Source organism: Callithrix jacchus, chromosome 1, assembly GCF_049354715.1.
Source record: "Callithrix jacchus isolate 240 chromosome 1, calJac240_pri, whole genome shotgun sequence".
NCBI classification, from domain to species: Eukaryota; Metazoa; Chordata; class Mammalia; order Primates; family Cebidae; genus Callithrix; species Callithrix jacchus.
The window spans coordinates 107,078,985-107,098,834 of record NC_133502.1 but is presented as its reverse complement, the minus strand read 5'-3'; the positions used below and the strand labels follow the sequence as shown (position 1 = coordinate 107,098,834).

General features: G+C 40.2%; 1 protein-coding gene across 25 annotated transcripts in view; it reads right to left on the bottom strand.

Annotated features, from left to right (window-relative positions):
• The window catches only part of KANK1 (KN motif and ankyrin repeat domains 1), a 230,269-nt gene that overhangs the window by 117,345 nt on the left and 93,074 nt on the right, over positions 1-19,850 (bottom strand). For 18 of the 25 annotated variants that reach the window (XR_013533553.1, XR_013533557.1, XR_013533560.1 and 15 more), the window contains one exon: positions 6,249-6,321. The exons of the other annotated variants lie outside the window; for them this stretch is intronic. The gene's annotated coding sequence lies outside the window, so the exon portion shown is untranslated. The remainder of the gene's footprint in view (positions 1-6,248; positions 6,322-19,850) is intronic. 25 annotated transcript variants of the gene reach the window in all.

Genomic DNA, 19,850 nt, shown 5'->3' with positions numbered 1-19,850 from the left:
ATACTGCCAACATCTGGCCCTAGCCCTATTTGGTCTCAAATTCCTGAGGGCTGGTTACCACTGTTGCTGAAAATAGAAAGGGAAAAACAAGAACAAAATCCACCAATCCAAGACAGGATGTATTTGTGCTTAATTAAGCAAGCACACAGTACTCTCACATCCACGCTTGGTCTCCCTAAAACTCATCCCTGCATAACCAAGATACAAGCTGGAACGACATGACGTTTTCACAATAGCAGACTGAAGTTAGACTCCAGAAGAAAACTTTACAATATATTAAACCTGATAGAAGACAGGCAGCTTCAAAACAAGAAGATTGTTCATTACTGGCAAAAAGACCCTCAACATCATCAAAGAGCACCTTGGGAGAAGAGATTTCTAGGTCCCCTGGAATATCCTGATAATCAAGCTTATCAGCAGAGATAAGAGAGAAAAAAGGTCCTCACCTAGGCAAATGCTTCCAGTGGGAGGGGGACAAGCTGTGTGGCTGGGAGTGAGAAATCCCAGGTGGAAAATGAGGACTTCCATTTCCAGCCCAGTAGCCCTGGTTACTCAATGAGGGCTCTGTGGCTTAGGGAGAAAGAGGAAAGAATAAAGATTTGGGTTCTTCCAGGCTCTGCCTTCATCCATTACATGTTTTTGGGTGGATTTGCCCATAAAATGAAGAGCAGTACAGGACAATCTAGGGCACAATCTGTATCTTACACTTCATGATTCTAGATTTTCCAGGATGGCAGTATTTAAAGAAAGGTATTCTGTGCTGTTTGTTATCTGTTGTCCACCCCCAACCTTTTTTTTTTTTTTTTGCCTTGGAATAAAGGGTACAAAAAAAAAAGAGCAAATCAAATAAATATGAATTAATAAAGACCAAAGCAGCTACACAGAACACTAAAAGAATGAGTGGGAATGTGAAGAGACTGAGAAGAACCAGTGTACACCAGTGCAAAACACCAACAGAAGCTGCCTGTCTTCTCTCTGCTTTAATACACAGTAAACTTGTCTTCTAGAGTCTAACTTCGGTCTGCTACTGTGAAACCAGCTTGTATCTTGGTTTTGCAGCTGTGAGTTTCAGGAATACGGAGGGTGGATGTGAGAGTACTATCAAAAATGTATTCTGTCCTGAATTGTTTTATGTTTTTCCCTTTCTATTTTCAGCCCTCAGAAATTTGAGGTCAAAAAGGGCTGGGGCCAGATGTTGGCAGTATTCACTAAATAGGGATTTACCAAGGGCTTGATTTATGTATAGCATCCTGCTAAGTGAAAATTACAACAAAAGAGAAAACACAGAATCCGACTAAAGGAGCATTCAGGATATTTATACCTAGAATAAGAAGTATCATTTTATTGGTACACACCTTTTTTTTCTTTTTTGAGATGGAGTCTCGCTCTGTCAACCAGCTCACTGCAATCTCCGTCTCCTAGATTCAAGTGATTCTCCCACCTCAGCCTCCCAAGTAACTGGGACTACAGGTGTGCACCACCATGCCTGGCTAATTTTTTAATTTTTACTAGAGATGGGGTTTCACCATGTTGGCCATTCACTCCTGACCTCAGACGATGGGCCTGCCTCAGCCTCCCAAAGTGCTGGGATTACAGGTGTGAGCCACTGCACCAGGCCAAACAATGCTTTTAGAGTACATAAAACATTTAAGATACAGTTGCTTATTTTATTTCTTCAGTAATCCTAGAGAATATTTTCTGTATCTTATCAATGAAGAACTGAAGCTGGGATAGCTTGTCTCCTGACTTTTGAAGTCAGAAAACAAGTAGACAGAGCTGTAGAATGCACAAATGCAAACCATTAAAAGGGAGGTCCAGAAAGTTGAACGGAGTACAGGGGAGTTTCTGAAGTAATTTAAGGTGGGAGTAAGAGGCTCAGGATGAAAATGATCATCTGACGACCGTGGAGAGTGGTTAAAATTGGGAAACGAACTGAGTGGTGAGAGATATGGGAAACCTGGAAAGAGGCTAAGCTGTCATAGTCTTTAAGTACATAGTGCAACATACTCAGGAGCTGAGCTTTTTAAAGCACAGGTCCATGTTTGGTCAAGGAGACTTGAAACTTCTTTCCATTCATTTTATTATGAACACTTGCATGAGTAACTCTTTCAGAATGTTTCTATGGGGGCTGTTTCAGTTAACAAAGCAGAGAAAAGCAGACAACTGTCCAAAACACTATTTTTTAAAGAGTGATCTCAATGTTGTTTTTTTTCCCCCAGATATTCCTCACACAAGGAGGTTTGTAGAAATACCGAACTTTTAACAACGGATAACTCTGAGAAGACCCAACCCACAAGTTTCCTGTAGATTAAGAGAGAAAAGAAAAACAAAAACATGGGCAATCTTGATTTGCCAAGTAATAAACAATTTTTCTGGGAAACTGGAAACAAGGTTTATTTCACTTCAGTCAGGTTGTTAGCTAGCGTTTTTGTTGGACTCAAGTTCTTAAAGACTCAAATATTTCCTACTCTCAACCTCTGGCTTACAGCTAAACACTCAACAGTTCTTATCTGGGGGCCAGCCCTACTTGATAAGGACTTAGAAAAATGTACCAAAAAAATATGTTTAAACAAATCTTTCCTGTGACAGTAGCAGTCTTTTCCTCCATGAAGAAATCTGGCTCTTAGAGCTAATCTGCAAAAATTCACTGCCAAAGAAGAGATCTGTGGGCTGTGGGTTTGCCCAGGATGCTAATAGAGCTAATTGCTGCACACCCTTAGGAGCACCTTTCAGACCCAAGGCCACTGTACAAACACAATGTCGTATTATATTCCATTCCACTGCCATTTCATAATTTAGAAATTAAGGAATGAAAAACTTAAATAGCTTAGTCAGGGCATAAAGTAAGTCCAAGTCAACCTTTAAACGTTTAAACTGAAGGCTGTCTGTTTTCTTCAGAGATGGGCTCTCATTAGTGGTTTGGTAAGGCAAACCTTTTTTTATTTGCATTTTTAAAGGTGTGTTGTTGTTGTTGTTTTTGTTTTTGAGATAGAGTCTTGCTCTGTCACCCAGGCTGGAGTGCAGTGGTGTGATCTCGGCTCACTGCACCATTCACCTCCCAGGTTGATTCTCCTGCCTCACACCCGAGTAGCTGGGACTACAGGAACGACTACGCTGAACTAATTTTTGTATTTTTTGTAGAAACGGGGTTTCACCATGTTGGCCAGGCTGGTCTCAAACTCCTGACCTCAAGTGATCACCCACCATCGTCTTTGAAAGTGCTGGGATTACAGGCAGGAGCCACCACAACTGGCCTGTTGTCATCATTGTTTTTAATGCAACTTTTAGGAGGCGTCTGTTTTTTTCCCCTAATTTTATTGAGATGTAATTAATAAAAATTGTACATATTCAAGGTGTACACTGTAATAATTTGATATACATATAGATTGTGTATTGATTACCACAATCAAATTAATCAACACATCTGTCATCACACATAGTTACCCACCGCATGGGAAGGGAAGAGAGTAAGGAGACTTACTAATCTCCAGAACATATTCATCTTATAAATGAAAGTTTATACCCTTTGACCAACACCTCACCATTTCTCCCATGCCCCAGACCCTGACAATCACCATTCTACTCTTGTCAGGGTAGAATTCAACTTTTTTAGATGCTACATACAACTGAGATCATACAGTATTTGTTTTTCTGTGTCTGGATTATTTCACTTAGCATAATGTCCTCCAGGTTAATCTATGTTATTGTAAATAGCAGGCTTTTCTTATTTTTATGGCTAATTATTATTGCATCCTGTATATATACCACACTTTCTTTAAGCATTCTTAGGATAAATGGCACTTAGGTTGTTTCTGCATCTTTGCTATTGTGAATAATGCTGAAATAAACGTGTAACTGAAGATACCTCTTTTGATTTGATGTCTTTAAAATATATATCCAGAAGTGGGATTGCTGGATCATACAGTTCTATTTTTATGAAACTTCCATACTCATTTCCATAATGTCTGTACCAATTTTCACCACGACTAACAAGGCACAAGGGTTCCCTTTCCTCCATATCCTTCCCAAAACTTGTTATACTTTGTCTTTTTGACAACAGCCATCCTAACAAATGAGAGATAATACCTTATTGTGGTTATCATTTGTATTTCTCTAATGATTAGTGATGTCAAGCACCTCTCTCTCTTCTCCCCACCCCCCCACTCTGTTTCTTTCTTTCGAGACAGAATCTCACTCTGTAGGCTAGAGTGTAGTGGCATGATCTTGGCTGACTGCAGTTTCAACTTCCTTAGGTTCAGGCGATCCTCCCACCTCAGCCTCCTCACCTCACCCTTGCCAATAACTGGAACTATAGGTGCATGCTGCCACACTTAGCTAATTTTTATACTTCTGGTGGAGACAGGGTTTCACCATGTTGCCCAGGTCGGTCTGGCACTCCTGAATTCAAGAAATCTGCCTGCCTCAGCTTCCCAAAATGTGGAGATTACAGGCGTGAGCCACTGCATCTTGCAAGCACCTTTTCATATATCTGTTGGAAAAGTGTCTATTAAGGTCCTTTCCACTGACCCTTCTTCTTTTTTTTTTTTTTTTCCAGTATTGAGTTTTATGAGTCCCTCATATTATGGACATTGACCTCTTCTCAGATATATGGTTTGTAGACAATTCTCTCCTAGTCTGTATGTTGTCTTTTCATTTTGTTGGTTGTTTCCTTTGCTGTATAGGCGCTTTCTGGCTTGATGTCGTCCCACTTGTGTTTTTGCTTTTGTTGCCTGTGCTTTCAGGTAATAGCAACAAAATCACTGCCAAAGCCAGTGTCAAGAAGCTTTTTTTCCCCGTGTTTTCTTCTAGAAATTATATGGTTTCAGGCCTTACAGTTAAGTCTTAATCCATTTCAAGTTGATTTTTGTATATGGTGTTAAGGGTCCAATTTTATTTTTTGGCATGTGGATATCCAGTTTTCCCAGCACTATTCACTGAAGAGACTGTCCTTTCCCCCATTGTGTATTTTTGGCGCCCTTGTCAGGATGCTTCTATGCAACCCTCCAGATACATATTAGATCCATCTGACATTTAGGTAATTAAGCATTTATCATTTACTGCCACTGGATTTTAAGCTTCTTTCCAGGGCAGTAACCATGCCTTATTTATCCTGTAGCCATTTTTTACCACACCTAGAGCAGTGCCCCATCACACAGAGCCTAAGAAGAGCTTGAAGTGATAACATACTAAGATTACAAGCTTCTTTGTGCTCCAAGGGAAGTCTTTTATGGAGACTAAAAGTACAAGTCATCAGTTCCAAATGAATTTAAATAGATCTCAGGTATTCTTCTACTGACCCATATTATCTTTATCCCCCTTTTCCCTCCATCCTTTGCAAATTCCCATGACACAACAAACCAACAAGAACTCTAAAAGTAGAAAAAGATCCTCAATCTATCAGTTTAAAGAAAAGCTGGAAAACTTTTTAATAAAAACCAAATGTAGTATAAACTTTTCTTCCTCTTCCCTTCCCAAGAGGCTTTAGCAACACCAGGGGTCCCCAGAACAAATCAAAGCCCTCTGGTGGAGCACTTGGATTTCCTCTCCCATCTAGACTGCACCCCTTCCACTGGTGAAGGCACAGTTCACAGGTGAAGTCCACAAAGTAAGATGCCACAGTGGGTAATGTGGGGATTCAGGAGCAAGCGAGAAAATAAGCAGGGCTGGAAACTGAGATCTGAGCTGCATTTGTGGTAGGCTCTGCTTTGCAGATGGGAGGGCAACCTATGCTCTTGCTGAGAGCAAAGGAGAGTGGAACTCACCACTGCCTGGAGGAATGCCCACTAGTCATAGGAAGGCAGAAATGGATTATCGAGTTTCAGACTTAAAAAAAAAAAAAAAGACTAATTGCCTGGAATCTCTGTTCCTTGCACTTTAAGATCGGAGTAAATATACCACTATAAAATCACTGGGGTGAAAGGCCTTTGTATGTGTGTGTTTTTTTCCCTAGCAATGGGCCACATGATCAGAAATTCCTGTGTGAACTCACTTTTTTGGTTAACAATGATTTGAGAATTTTCACACTTGCCAAGTCAGTATTACATGGAATTCAATCCTGACTCAGTGCATATGAGGAGTTTGCTCACACTTGTTTTTATCACAGGCAGCCACATTTACTACATAAAGCCAAATTTAATAATATAATTTTGGCGGAGCTAAAATAAATAGTTCAAAGTTATTCATTTATTTTTGGTTGCTCTTATTAACCAATACATATGCTATGTGATAGCTGTCAGTTTTCTACTTACCTTTATCAGGTGAGGCCCCAAAGCAAAATTTTTGCTAAATATATTAGGTTCCCCAAAGGGTCTGGAAAGGAGTCTGAAAACAGAGAAGAGACTGAATTTAATAGCTTAGATTTCTAGTATTGGGCATTTTAAAAGCATTTTGGCAAATTTATCCCCAAAATGAGAATTTAGATCAGACGGCAGATAATAAACTAGAGAATTTGATTCAAGAAGCTTAACTCTGATTAATCAAATGATAACTAATTTCCAATATGGAATTTGATCAATTAGTCAACTGGTACCCCAAAATTGGTTAAGAGTAAAACTGTTAAGAGGGCTGCAGTCATTTAGAAGAAAAAAAGAGGTGGTATTTCTTATTCCCAATCAAATCTTCTATTACTGAATTCTATTATACCCCAATACTGAATCTTTAAAAGTTATAATTATCATTGTTATTTTGCTTTTCTTGCAAAGAATTATGTGTTGCTGGTCAGGCATTGTGGCTCAAGCCTGTAATCCCAGCACTTTGGAAGGCCAAGGTGGGTGGATCACGAGGTCAGGAGTTTGAGACTAGTCTGGCTAACATAATGAAAATCCGTCTATACCAAAAATACAAAAAATCAGGTGGGTGTGGTGGCACATGCCTGTAATCATAGGGAGGCTGAGTCAGGAGAATGGCGTGAACCTGGGAGGCAGAGGTTGCCGTGAGCCAAAAAAAGAAATTACGTATTGATTACCTTTTGGCCCTTGAAAGCAGGTTTTATTTAGGTGCCAGGTCATTTAAGAATTAATGTCCTATTCCAAGACAGGGTGGGAAAGAAATGGATGTGATTAATGACACTGAGTAATAGAGGGTATGAGTATGAGCATTTTGGAAGAACTAGTGTAACTGACAAAGTTTTCTGGCCTGCCTAGACCTGAACTAGACAACTGAGAACACACAAAAAAAAAAAATTTTTTTTTTTTTTTTTCCAGACGAAGTCTTGCTCTTCGTCTTGCAGTGACTTGCAGCCAGTCACCCAGGCTGGAGTGCAATGGCGCGATCTTGGCTCACTGCAACCTCCGCTTCTGGGTTCAAGTGATTCTCCTGCCTCAGCCTCCTGAGTAGCTGAGACTACAGGCACATGCCGCCATGCCCAACTAACTTTTTGTATTTTTAGTACAGGTGGCATTTCATTGTTTTAGCCAGGATGGTCTCTATCTCTTGCCCACCTCGGTCTTCCAAAGTGCTGGGATTATAGGCATGAGCCACTGCACTTGGCCTCATCGTTTTTAAAAAATCATTTCATGGATGTTTACTGCGCATATGAAGCAGTGATTCCGATGCCTAGGAGTGAATGTATTTTTAAACGATGTAATCTTTGCTTTAAAAAAATTATGTTCTCTTAAATATTTTGACAAAGAGACAATATCTGTTTCTTCATTTCAAAAATGTGATGTGGGGCTGGGCATGGTGGCTCATGATTGTAATCCCAGCACTTTGGGAGGCTGAGGTGGGCAGACCACTTGAGGTCAGGAGTTTGAGACCAGCCTGTCATGGTGAAACTCTGTCTCTACTAAAAATACAAAAATTAGCCAGGTGTGGTGGCATGTGCCTGTAGTCCCAGTTACTCTGGTGGCTGAGGCAGGAGAACTGCTTGAACCAGGAGATAAAGGTTGCAGTAAGCCGAGATCACGCCACTGCACTTCAGCCTGGGTGACAGAGCAAGACTCTGTCTCAGGGGGGGAAAAAAAAGAAAGAATATGCTAGAGTGTCTTCAATGAATGCCGTAGTTTTAAATTACATGGGGTCTAATCTGTATATTTAATTTCTGGGACTACTTTGCTTTGTCCAAAGGAAGCAAAATTCCATGGGTAGTACTGAAATGATCTTCAGGATGATGCCTGGTATGCAGGATGAATTATAGTAGGAGGCAGGTGGGCCAAACTGATTTTTTTGTTAATTGCCCACAATAAGTGTGGCATCCGGAGAGTGATTCCATAAATGTTATTGACTAAGAAGGGTCAGGATTCATGTCATCCTTAACTCTGCCCACATCCTCTTTCAGTAAGATACTCCATTCTATAAATACATGTTTTCTTTTTGACAAAAGAGAGAAGTCTTCCATGGAGCCTACTCCCGTAAGAAACCTGAGCAGGAAAGAGGAAAGCAGATGAAGCAATTTGACACGAGCACATGCACGTGTCACCAACTGGCCTGGTGACTGGAGTTTCTGACAAGGAAGACAGGTGCAGAGTGCCAGCCCATGGGCCTAAGTTTACAGTGGGAAAATTTCAGCCTGGGAAGTAACTTTTCTTACCCACCCACACTAGTGTGCCTCTCCCAACAGCCGGATGAAAGAAGAGCAGCTGGGTCCTTATCGCCATCAAGTAGCTGTAAAGGTGACAGTGGGCTCTGCCTGCCAGGCTGCCTTCAGGATCCCAAAGAACAAAGCTGCAGGGTCCTAAACCTCTTTGGCCAGACAGCAAAAGTAACTACCTCTTAGACTAAACAGATAAATCCGTGTGAACATGGGCTAACATTTTTGATAAAATAAGAGAATAAAACGTAGGCTATTAGACATTTGCCGCAGCCCCCTCCTCCCCAATCCTTCTCCTGACCAATTCCATTTATCCTTTGAAGACATGTCTGGTTTTGAAAAGTAAGTGTTGAACAACAATGTTAACAAATGACAGTTGTCCAATACAGATTGTTAAAGAAATTAAACCACTGTCAATAGAACTCAACTCAGTAAAATAACATTAAGGACAGTTCAAATACATCATAAATTATTTATTATACTTTATTAGACATAATGATTGATTCCTTGCAAGAATGGGAAAAAAAAATCGACCTAACTGACCCACCATTCATTTATGGCACTATGTTTTTAAAAAAAATTATTATCTCTTAGACTACTGAGATCTTTTAGAGGAGGGACTGCATTTTAGATATGTGATAGATTCTATTACTATTCACCAAAATTTCCTGCTCCTTCCTAAGGAGGAATCACATATCCTATCCCTGCTGAACTCGGGCATGACCATGTGACTTGCTTTAACCAACAAAGTGATAGCAGAAATACCATGTCTCGCTTCCAGGAAGAAGCTGTAAGGGCTGGTGTGGAACTTTGCTTTGCTTTCTTTCCCTCCTCTGCTATGAAGAACATCAGTGACATAAACAGAGGCTGCTCCATCACAGATTGAGGTCAACACTGAGCAGAGCTACAGCTGACACACAATGGACATGCAGCATAAGTGGAAAAAAAAATCAGTGTGTGTCCTGGAAAGCCACTGAGATTTGAGGTCTTGTAGAATAATTACTATCTTGATTGAGACTGAGTGGTTTACACAGGGCACTTAGTAAAGCAAAGCCTGCATGGATAGATGAAATAAAGTATTCAGAAATTCCAGTGGTGAAATTTGGTAAGTATCAAGTGAATATAAATCAAATATTTCTTTACAGGGTGTCTAAAGACAGCAGCTTTTAGGTTAAATGACAGCTTGAAGAAGTGACAAAATTGAGGTTTTGCAAATTAAAGATCTGACCATGTAGTTTGATAGTAACTTAAGTGGTATTCAGAATGTCTATTCTAATAATCAGCACAAGATCTACTATCTTTAATCCAAGTTGCTTCAGACACAAGTTGACACAATATCATGTAAACCCTGAGGAGTCACTGAAGTCACTGCTGAAATGGCTTCACTTTAGTCCTCATGGATATGTCATGGAATAAGGTAGAATCAGATAAAAGTTAGAAAGAAGTCTAGTAATCTAAACAAGTTCCTAAGTTTACCTAAAGCTGAAAATTCCATCTTGTTGACTGAAACCCTTTAGCATTAAACATTTCTTCATTGAGCTTCAGCTGGGTGTGGTGCTTGGCTGATGCTGGTTGGGGAGGTAACATTGGTATGATGAAGAGTCCCTGTTGATCCTTAATATGAGAAACTTTCCTTAGGCTTTTGTGCCTGAAGAGGCTTGTCTGGGCAGGCAAATAGCATATATTCAGCACCTGCATTGATGCCGTCAGCTGGCACCACCTTTGGATCTTGGCATACCAAGGACCAGAAGTAGGCCAGCATTTTTCCACCAGGATTTAGCAGTTATTTTCTCTGTTCGCTCTTTCATTCCTCATGGGTCTTTAGCTAGGTCAGGTATCACTTGGAATCTCCTCTACCACTATCTTCTGTCTTTAAAGTCAAGAAAAATATGTAACATTTGTTCTTGATGTCTTGGACATACTTTACGGTGACCTAATATCCAGAAGCTGGTTCTAACTAGACAAATGCAAAGACCAACCAGGGAAAATAAACTGAGAACATACCAATTAAGTCTTTACCTAGAGGATATACTATCAGACTGACCCCATGCTAGGTACCACAAGAACAACTGGGAGTCAAATTCCAGCCCTTAAGCTAGAGTAGCCTTTTTAGTCTATTTGATAAGAAAAAGAGAAAGTAAACAAGATTATTCCCCCTCTTCTAAACTAGGACAATTTTAAAATGTGGGTACTCAAACCATCACAGGTAAGGCTTTCTCCTACCCAATGATACTTTTATAGGAAGAAAAAAGGGGAATTCTAGCAAAAAGGAAGAGTATATGATGCCAGATTAACTAAAAGAGCAAGGAAAATACAATTCATCAGCAAATCATTTGTCTATTAACAGTTCCAATTAAAATGCAATAAAATATATTGGTATGTTGGTATCAAGAAGATGACACTATGCCAGGCGCAGTAGCTCAAGGCTATAATCCTAGCATTTTGGAAGGCCAATGCAGGAGGACTTGCTTGAGGACAGGAGTTTGGGACCAGTCCACACAACATAGTGAGACCCCTATTTCTACAAAAAATTAAAAAGTAGCTGGGTATGGCAGCACAAACCTGTGGTCCCAGCTACTAAAAAGGCAGAGGTAAGAGAACTACTCGGGCCGAGGAAATGGAGGCTGCAGTGAGTCATGATGGCATCACTGCACTACAGCGTGGGCAACAGACCAAGACCCTGTCTCAAAAAAAAAAAATTAAAAAAGGGGGGAGGTACCATAAAATTACACAAGTATAATTTTGTACTATGTATAAACTCAATGTAGAAGTGATCACAATCAAAATACATACATAAATATGAATGAGTGGAAGTTTAAGTTGATGGACTATAGTTGTGATTTAAAAAAAAAATAAAGTAGATTAATATAAATTTCTTTCAAAGAGCATACCCACTAAATCCACAAGGCCCATGACCTATACCAAAACGTCTAGTCCAGCAGTTTTCAACACTGGACAGTACTGCCCCCACCATAGGAGGCACATGGAAATGCATGGGAGTGTTACTGGGCAGTCATGTCTGAGGGACACTTATAGCATTTAGTGGGCCAGGAGGACAATGAGGAAGTGTCCTCCTAACAACACCAGCACTACTGTTAATAGATTGCCGCTAGGAATAGGACCAAGATCAGTGTTATCCAAGATAGGCTATAAAAATCCTAAAATTTAATGCAATACCATTAATTTTATGCTAGTATGATTTAAAAATAAATCTGATTTCTTCATTTTAAAAAACTACAGACTTATATAATCACTCCTCAAAGATGGAAATGGGTAAAATATCTTATTACCTGAATAGAGAAAATAATCTCATTTCCTGAGAGAGATCATATTTCTTTCATGCTAGAAACAATTAAAACAAACACTGAGGGTCAAAAAATTATCCCCATCTGCTAAACACACTTTTGAAGCTTATCAGTACACCATTATCCCAGAGCTGGTTTGTGAACTCTTGCCAGTAACTCCTGCCCTAGACTTAAAGTTCAAAAAGAAAGAAGCTAGGACAAGTGGCTGGAAACCCTGCAGTCACTGGCATGACCAAGAACTGAGCACACTGCTGGCTGACCTCCTTGTGAAAAATAGCCCTCCAGTGCCTCCCAGAGATGCTTGGAGCTGCTATGCACAGCACCTTCTTCCTAGCCTCAAATAAGAAGGGAAGAGAAAATGGAAAATTACTCTTTCATGTAGGGTGTAGAAATGAGATACTTGGCCGGGTGTGGTGGATCATGCCTGTAATCCCAGCACTTTGGGAGGTTGAGGCAGGTAGATCATGAGGTCAAGAGATCGAGACCATCCTGGTCAACATGGTGAAACCCCGTCTCTACTAAAAATACAAAAAAATTAGCTGGGCATGGTGGCACATGCCTGTAATCCCAGCTACTCAGGAAGCTGAGGCAGGAGAATTGCCTGTACCCAGGAGGTAGAGGTTGCAGTGAGCCAAGATCGCGCCATTGCACTCCAGCCTGGGTGACGAGAGTGAAACTCCGTCTCAAAAAAAAAAAAAAAAAAAAAAAGAAATGAGATCCTTGATGTTCAATTAAATGGTTTTCCTACTCTTATGCATGTTTAGTACTTAAAAGACAGTCATGCTATTATTTAACGTCCCAAAAAGCTGCTGATACTGCCATCTAGTGAATACAGTCCTTATTACAACAGTAAGTCACTAAACTTAAAAGATCTCATAAGCCTTTTTTTTTTTTAATTTTTTATTTTTGAGACAGAGTGTTGCTCTGTTGCCCAGCCTGGAGTGCAATGATGCAATCTCGGCTCACTACGACCTCTGCCTCCCAGGTTCAAGCAATTCTCCTGCCTCAGCCTGAGTAGCTGGGATTACAGGTGTGTGCCACCATGCCAACTAATTTTTGTATTTTTAGTAGAAACGGGGATTCACCATGTTAGTTAGGCTGGTCTCGAACTCTTTACCTTGTGATCCACCTACCTCGGCCTCTCAAAGTGCTGGGATTACAGGCGTGAGCCACTGCGCCCAGCTGAGCCTACATTTCTAAGGTCAAGTTCAGGATGTGCAAGTAACCTGTTTTTAATCTCATTTGAAATACTTTTTTTTTTTTTTTGAGACACAGTTTCGCTCTTGTTACCCAGGCTGGAGTGTAATGGTGCGATCTCGGCTCACCACAACCTCCGCCTCCTGGGTTCAGGCCATTCTCCTGCCTCAGCCTCCTGAGTAGCTGGGATTACAGGCATGCACCACCATGCCTAGCTAATTTTTTGTATTTTTAGTAGAGACGGGGTTTTACCATGTTGACCAGGATGGTCTCAATCTCTTTACCTCGTGATCCACCCGTCTCAGCCTCCCAAAGTGCTGGGATTACAGGCGTAAGCCACCGTGCCTGGCCCTTGAAATACTACTTATTTTACATTGAGAAGAGGAAAAAGGTAGTAATAGAGTTTGCACTCTGTGGATTCCCTTTAGGAATTAGCAAAATTTCAAAAATGAGTATAACAGGAGAATGTAAGCAAATTCAATTTTCTCATAAAGCAGGGGAGTCTAATCTTTTGGCTTCCCGGGGCCACATTGGAAGAATTGTCTTGGGCCACAAATAAAATACACTAAACTAATGATAGCTGCTGAGCTTTTTTAAAAATCTCATGTTTTAAGAAAGTTTACAAATTTGCGTTGGGCTACATTCGAAGGCATCTGAGCTGCATGCAGCCCGTGGGCTGTGGATTGGACAACCTTGTCATAAAGGACTAAAGCTCTGCTCTAACTCTAGCAGTGACTGTTATAGTTATACTTACTATCTAGTGCACTGTTTCGACTGTGGACTACTTGTCCCTATATGGTGAGTACTTGTGCTTTTCTTGAGTTGCCAGCTTACTGAATTTGTTTATTTTTTTTTTGAGACATTGTCTTGCACTGTTGCTAGGGCTGGTGTGCAATGGCGTGATCTTGGCTCACTGCAACCTCTGCCTCATGGGTTCAAGCGATTCTCCTGCCTCAGCCTCCCGAGTAGCTCAGATTACAGGTACATACCACCACATCTGGCTTATTTTTTGTATTTTTAGTAGATGGGGTTTCACTATGTTGGCCAGACTGGTTTCAAATTCCTGACCTTGTGATCCACCAGCCTCAGCCTCTCAAAGTTCTGAGATTAGATGTGAGCCACTGTGCCCTCTACTCCCGTTTTTTTTTGTTTTTGTTTTTTTTTGAGATGGAGTTGTGCTCTTGTTGCCCAGGCTGGAGTACAACGGTGTGGTCTCAGCTTGCCGCAACCTCCATCCCCGGGTTCAAGCGATTCTCCTGTCTCTGTCTCCCGAGTAGCTGGGATTACAGGCATATGACACTATGCCAGGCTAATTTTTGTATTTTTAGTAGAGACGGTGTTTCACCATGTTGGCCAGGCTGGTCTCGAACTCCTGACCTCAGGCAATCTGCCTGCCTCGGCCTCCCGAATTACAGGCTTGAGCCACCGTCTCAAGCCAAGTGAATCTTAAAGACCCTGTGAACTATGAATCTGGTCACAATTTCTTCTTTGCTTTTGCTGCTAGGAAGCATGGAGCCAAATTACTGGCCTATTCCAGTCTACTTATAAGATCTACTATTCCAGTCTACTTACATGCTACCTCTATCTTCACTCCATATTTCCTCCTCTTGCTATTTTCCTTCTGTCCCAATATCTTCACTCACTTAAATTTATTTTGTATGCCCCTTTAATTTGGTACATACAAACAAAATACATTAGTGTTATTTTCTATGTGTATGATGCTCCTGTTGGCATTCTCTGCATGTAATGATAGGTATATAGATGGCAAATATCACAGGCAAAGGTGATTTGTGTCTTACATGACTCTTAGGGTCTCTTTCCACTTCCTAAGTCCCCATTAGCAGAGCTGCTGCTGATCTAAACTGGGGTTCAAAACAGTGTCATAGTCAAAAGTATTATTCATGTATAACTGCTACCTTTTTCACATTCCAGTATGGCTACCTTAGATGTCTGGCTTAAATTCCTGCAGCTTCTTCAACTGAAGGGACTGCTTTTGTATATCTCATCCCACAAATCCTCTCTTTGTTTCTGTACTTTGTCTCATTCCTAGATAGTTGACCTATGTATTCCAAATAATAACAATATTATTTTGAGATGGAGTCTTGCTCTGTCACCCAGGCTGGAGTGCAGTGGCACAATGTCAGCTCACTGCAACCTCTGCCTCCTGGGTTCAAGCGATTCTCCTGCTTCAGCCTCTCGAGTAGCTGGGATTACAGGTGTGCGCCACCATGCCCAGCTGATTTTTGTTTTTTTAGTAGACAAGGTTTCACCATGTTGGTCAGGCTGGTCTTGAACTCGTGACCTTGTAATCCACCCACCTTGGCCTCCCAGAGTGCTGGAATTACAGGCGTGAGCTACCGCGCCTGGCTGATAACTTTTTAATATAAAAGTTTTTTTTTTAACATAAAGGCTTACTAAAAGGCAGAACATAAACTGTTACAGCAAAAGACATAAAGATGACAATACTGAAACCCTGAAGGCTCTCCTTCAAAAAACACAGGATAATGTGGGATACCTTATCACCACTTTAGCAGACATCATGTTAGTCTAAGAAGTCAGGCCTAATACTGTTGAACTGCATTCATTCATGTTTAGACAATGACCCCAATGAGAGTTTATCACTGGGACATCTCAGACTTTGTACTGAAATTCTCTTTCTTATCTCTAATAACTGGCTATTAAAAAAATACAGATTGCAACAATCATATCCTCAGTCTTATAGCAAGAGCCACAACACCTGGCTTTGTGTATGTTCTCTACAGCTGCCAAAAGCACAAAACAGCAGATAGTTTCCTATTAACAAAGTACAGTGTAAGAGGTATGGGTGGGTTTGTGTGAGAGGTACTATGGGGAATATGTGTGTCATTATGTAAATGAAAGCCAATCCTATTTTTAAATGTACTTTTATATTTATAGGCAAGTGCACATAAGAGTTAGATGGTCAAGGTAATGAAGATTACTGAAATATTACTGGGAAGAAACTATCAAAAATGCCTGCAAAATGGAATGACAGTGTCATCTGATGGTCAGATAATCAGTGTCAAAGGTTCTGAATTTTAAACACACTCATATCTTATGGGATTGACACACCAATCTTATTAAAAAGTGAAGTGAAATGTAACTTTCTCAGTGGCTTGTTTGGAATTCAGCTTCTGTGCAAGGGGCAGGCACTAAGACACATCTGAAAAGCGTGACAGACAGAGGGCCTTGAGGTTTTTATTCCAAGTTCAATCATTACTTGAGTCCTCTACTTTTTTCCATCTATGTCCTAGAGATAAGGGTAGTCATCTAAGCTTGCACATTGGAAACCAAGGCATAGAGTCAGTGAAGAACTGGCCCAGTGAGCTGGGCTCTTGGTTCAGCGACAATTGTCTGTGACTTACTAAAAGATTCCTTAGCTTGCCTGTTGTTTTTAGTAGAAAGCTGTGGGATGGACCCAATACTAGCAAATGGAACTCAGGGGACTGACAGCAACATCTCTGAAGGCCAAAAAATCTCACATGTAAAGCCAACCATCCCTTCAGGTCTTGGGGATGAAGACAGGGCTGGCACGTGGAGTGATAAGGTAATGTAATTATAATCATGCCAGAGAGAACATAAAGTTCTGTGAGATTATTATGTAAAAAGTAAATGAGAATATAAAGGACACAGAAGATGGCTTCTGTCAGAGACAAAGAATTCAAAAACAAACCAATAAAACCACCAAAAAGGAGAATACTATTGCATTCTTCTTTTATAGGATTGTGGACGATATTAACCATTTATAAACAGCAGTCTTGTGTACTGGCCTCTTTCCCTTTGCCCAGTCTCAGTTCCCAGAAAAAAAAAACAAAAAACTGTAAACATGATTTCTGCCTCTGGGTCTAGAAGATAAAAGCAAATCTCAAAGATACTCAGGTCACAGATGTGGAAGTCTAATGCTGTCTGAATGAATCCTCTGAGCCTTCCAAGGCTAGCTATGTCTCCAGTTCCTGGAATGTACAATCCTTCTCTTATCTACAAGGATTCTTCAATGACACTTAAACCCAGGAAATGTGGGGCCGCAGGTTCCAGCCATCTCTTGATCAGAGTCAAGGGGGCATGGACATCATTTAACATTACCCAATGCAGGAGACTGTACTTTGTCAAACCAGTTGCTATATTAAACCAACAATGGACACCTCTATGGCTTGTCCACAGAGAGAACTGCCAGGATTCTACTTTTAAATGACGTATCTAAACCAGTACTTTATATTTTTTTTACCTACATAGTACACCATTATCACTTCCATATCACTCCACTCTTCAGGACCATCTTTTCTCATTCCACATAATGTTTACTTAAGGTCTCGTCATGGTTCACTTTGGAGAGCAAGACCGAAGTTCAGTGAGAATTTTTTTAATCTTATATACTTCTAATGTTCTAATTTATTAGGATAATTGTGTGTTACTTTTAAAGAATTTTTAATAAACATTAAGTGTTTAACCAAATTAAAATGTATTCATACTTTTTAGCCTATTCTTGTGAATTTATCACAAGGAAATAACTTATTATGGCCTGAAGACTTCACTGCAGTGATACTTCAAGTAGCAAAGAAGTAGACACAATCTAAATTTTTAGCATGAGAAAGTCAGTCTTATAAATTATCGTACATTAATGTGACAATATTTATCTTTATAATTGTAAAGGCTTCATAAATGAGTGGAAAGTCCTGATACCTCAAGTAAAAGAAGCATTCCAAACAAAAATTAAACCACATAAATAAAAGTATAAGTAAAAACATTTGTATGTGAGAGTGGTAAAATTCATAGGTAATCTGAAATTTTTAAAATTTTTCTTTAACGAATATAAATATAAAATACTTGCTAGCCAGTAGCCTGAGAAAAAAAAATTTTTGCCGTAGTTTCAAATTATGATATTAACCAAATTAAGATACTTCCCCTTTATTTAGAATTAACTTTAAAGAGAATGAAAGAAGTACCAATAGATTAAAAGGCAAAATATGTTAGCAGGATCAGTGACTATTAAGTCTATTCATTATTTTATTTAATTTTTGAGACAGAGTCTTGCTCTGTCGCCCAGGCTTGAGTGCAGTGGTGCGATCTCGGCTCACTGCAACCTTCGCCTCCTGAGTTCAAGTAATTCTCTTGCCTCAGCCTCCTGAGTAGCTGGGACAACAGGTGCATGCCACCACGCCTGGCTTTTAGTAGAGATAGGGCTTCACTGTGTTAGACAGGGTGGTCTCTATCTCCTGATCTGTTGATCTGTCTGCCTTGGAGCCACCATGCCTGGCCAATTGTTTTTCTGAGACAGAGTCTCACCCTGTTGCCAGGCTAAAGTGTAGTGGCGTGATTTCGGCTCACTGCTACCTCTACCTTCTGGGTTCAAGTGATTCTGTCTCAGCCCTGGGACTACAGGCGAACCCCACCACACCTGGCTAACTTTTTGTAGAGACGAGGTTTCACCATGTTGGCCAGGCTGGTTTTGAACTCCTGACCTGAGGTGATCCACCCTCCTTGGCCTCCCGAAGTGCTGGGATTACAGGCATGAGCCACCATATCTGGCCTACTGATTCTACTTAAAACGAACTTGTAGCTAGCAATCAAGTTTAAGGAATTCCCAAATAATTGATAAGCAAATCTATTTAATTTCTAAACAATAAACTTAAAAAATGTTTTCCAAATTAAAATAATATAGTGGCATTATAATAAGACCACTGCAGTTATCAGTTTACTAACATGGTAAATAATACTAGGTAAAGCCAATTGCTATTTGTGGACAATCTTTTTTTTCAACCAGCTTTCTGAAGGGTCAGGGGTCAAGTTTTCTTCCCTCTGAGTTCTGAGAAATGAAGATTTTCAATGATCTTGCAAGAGTTTAAGCTACAATGGGTATGTGAACAAGGAGGAAGAAAGGAGATCAGGAGTGACCTCGAAAGCTAACAACAAGCATGAGTACATGCCCATCTGTTATTTCCCATGCATCCATTAAAGAAAATGCTGTACTGAAGCAATGTGTATGAATACATCTATTATGCATACCCCCACGGCCTTATCCCACTCAGTCTCAACACTGGCTTAGTTCACTTCCCTTGGAGACAGTCTGGACCATCAACTCGGGTGGAGGCTGTTAAGTAACTCTGAGTTGTCTTCATCCAGGTAGCTCTTTGGGTGTGGTTCACCAGCTACACCCTAATAACTGACAACCTTTGTGAACAATTTTTCAATTCTGTTTATTTCCTTGGCTTGATGAAAGACAAACTGACCAAATCAGCCAGTGTGATGATGGCACTCCTCCCAAAATGACTAGAGAGAGGGCCCACTCCTGGAAACTGCAACTACCTTGACAGTTGCCACATGTAAATACCCTAAAGTCTATCATCTTCATCTCATATGCTCTAAAACAATGATCTTTTTCTGTATGTAACATTGGCCAACATTATATATAAATTTTAAAAAATTATTTCTTTTAGCTCTTTAAGAGAATACACAAATATTGATAAAGGAGAGTTGATTTATTGTCATGTAGAATGTGCCACACAACAAAGGAAGCCATTACTGTTATAATTCTGAAAGTTTTTAGTCTTTCCTTCAAAGATTTTCATGGTATTAGATAAATGACACACATAAAGAGATTTTCACAAGGACAAATGAACATGACAATACAACCAGGTAAAGGGACCAGGAACATGAAAGGAGGCTGCTAAGGTGCTTCCAAATGATTAGCCTAATTTTAATACCACATCCATTTCAGAGCTTTTTTCTTGGTCTAAAATCCTTACTACCTCATCATAGTATTTCTTTCCAGCATAGTAAGTTAGGAGAGCAAAGAAAAGGGAAGA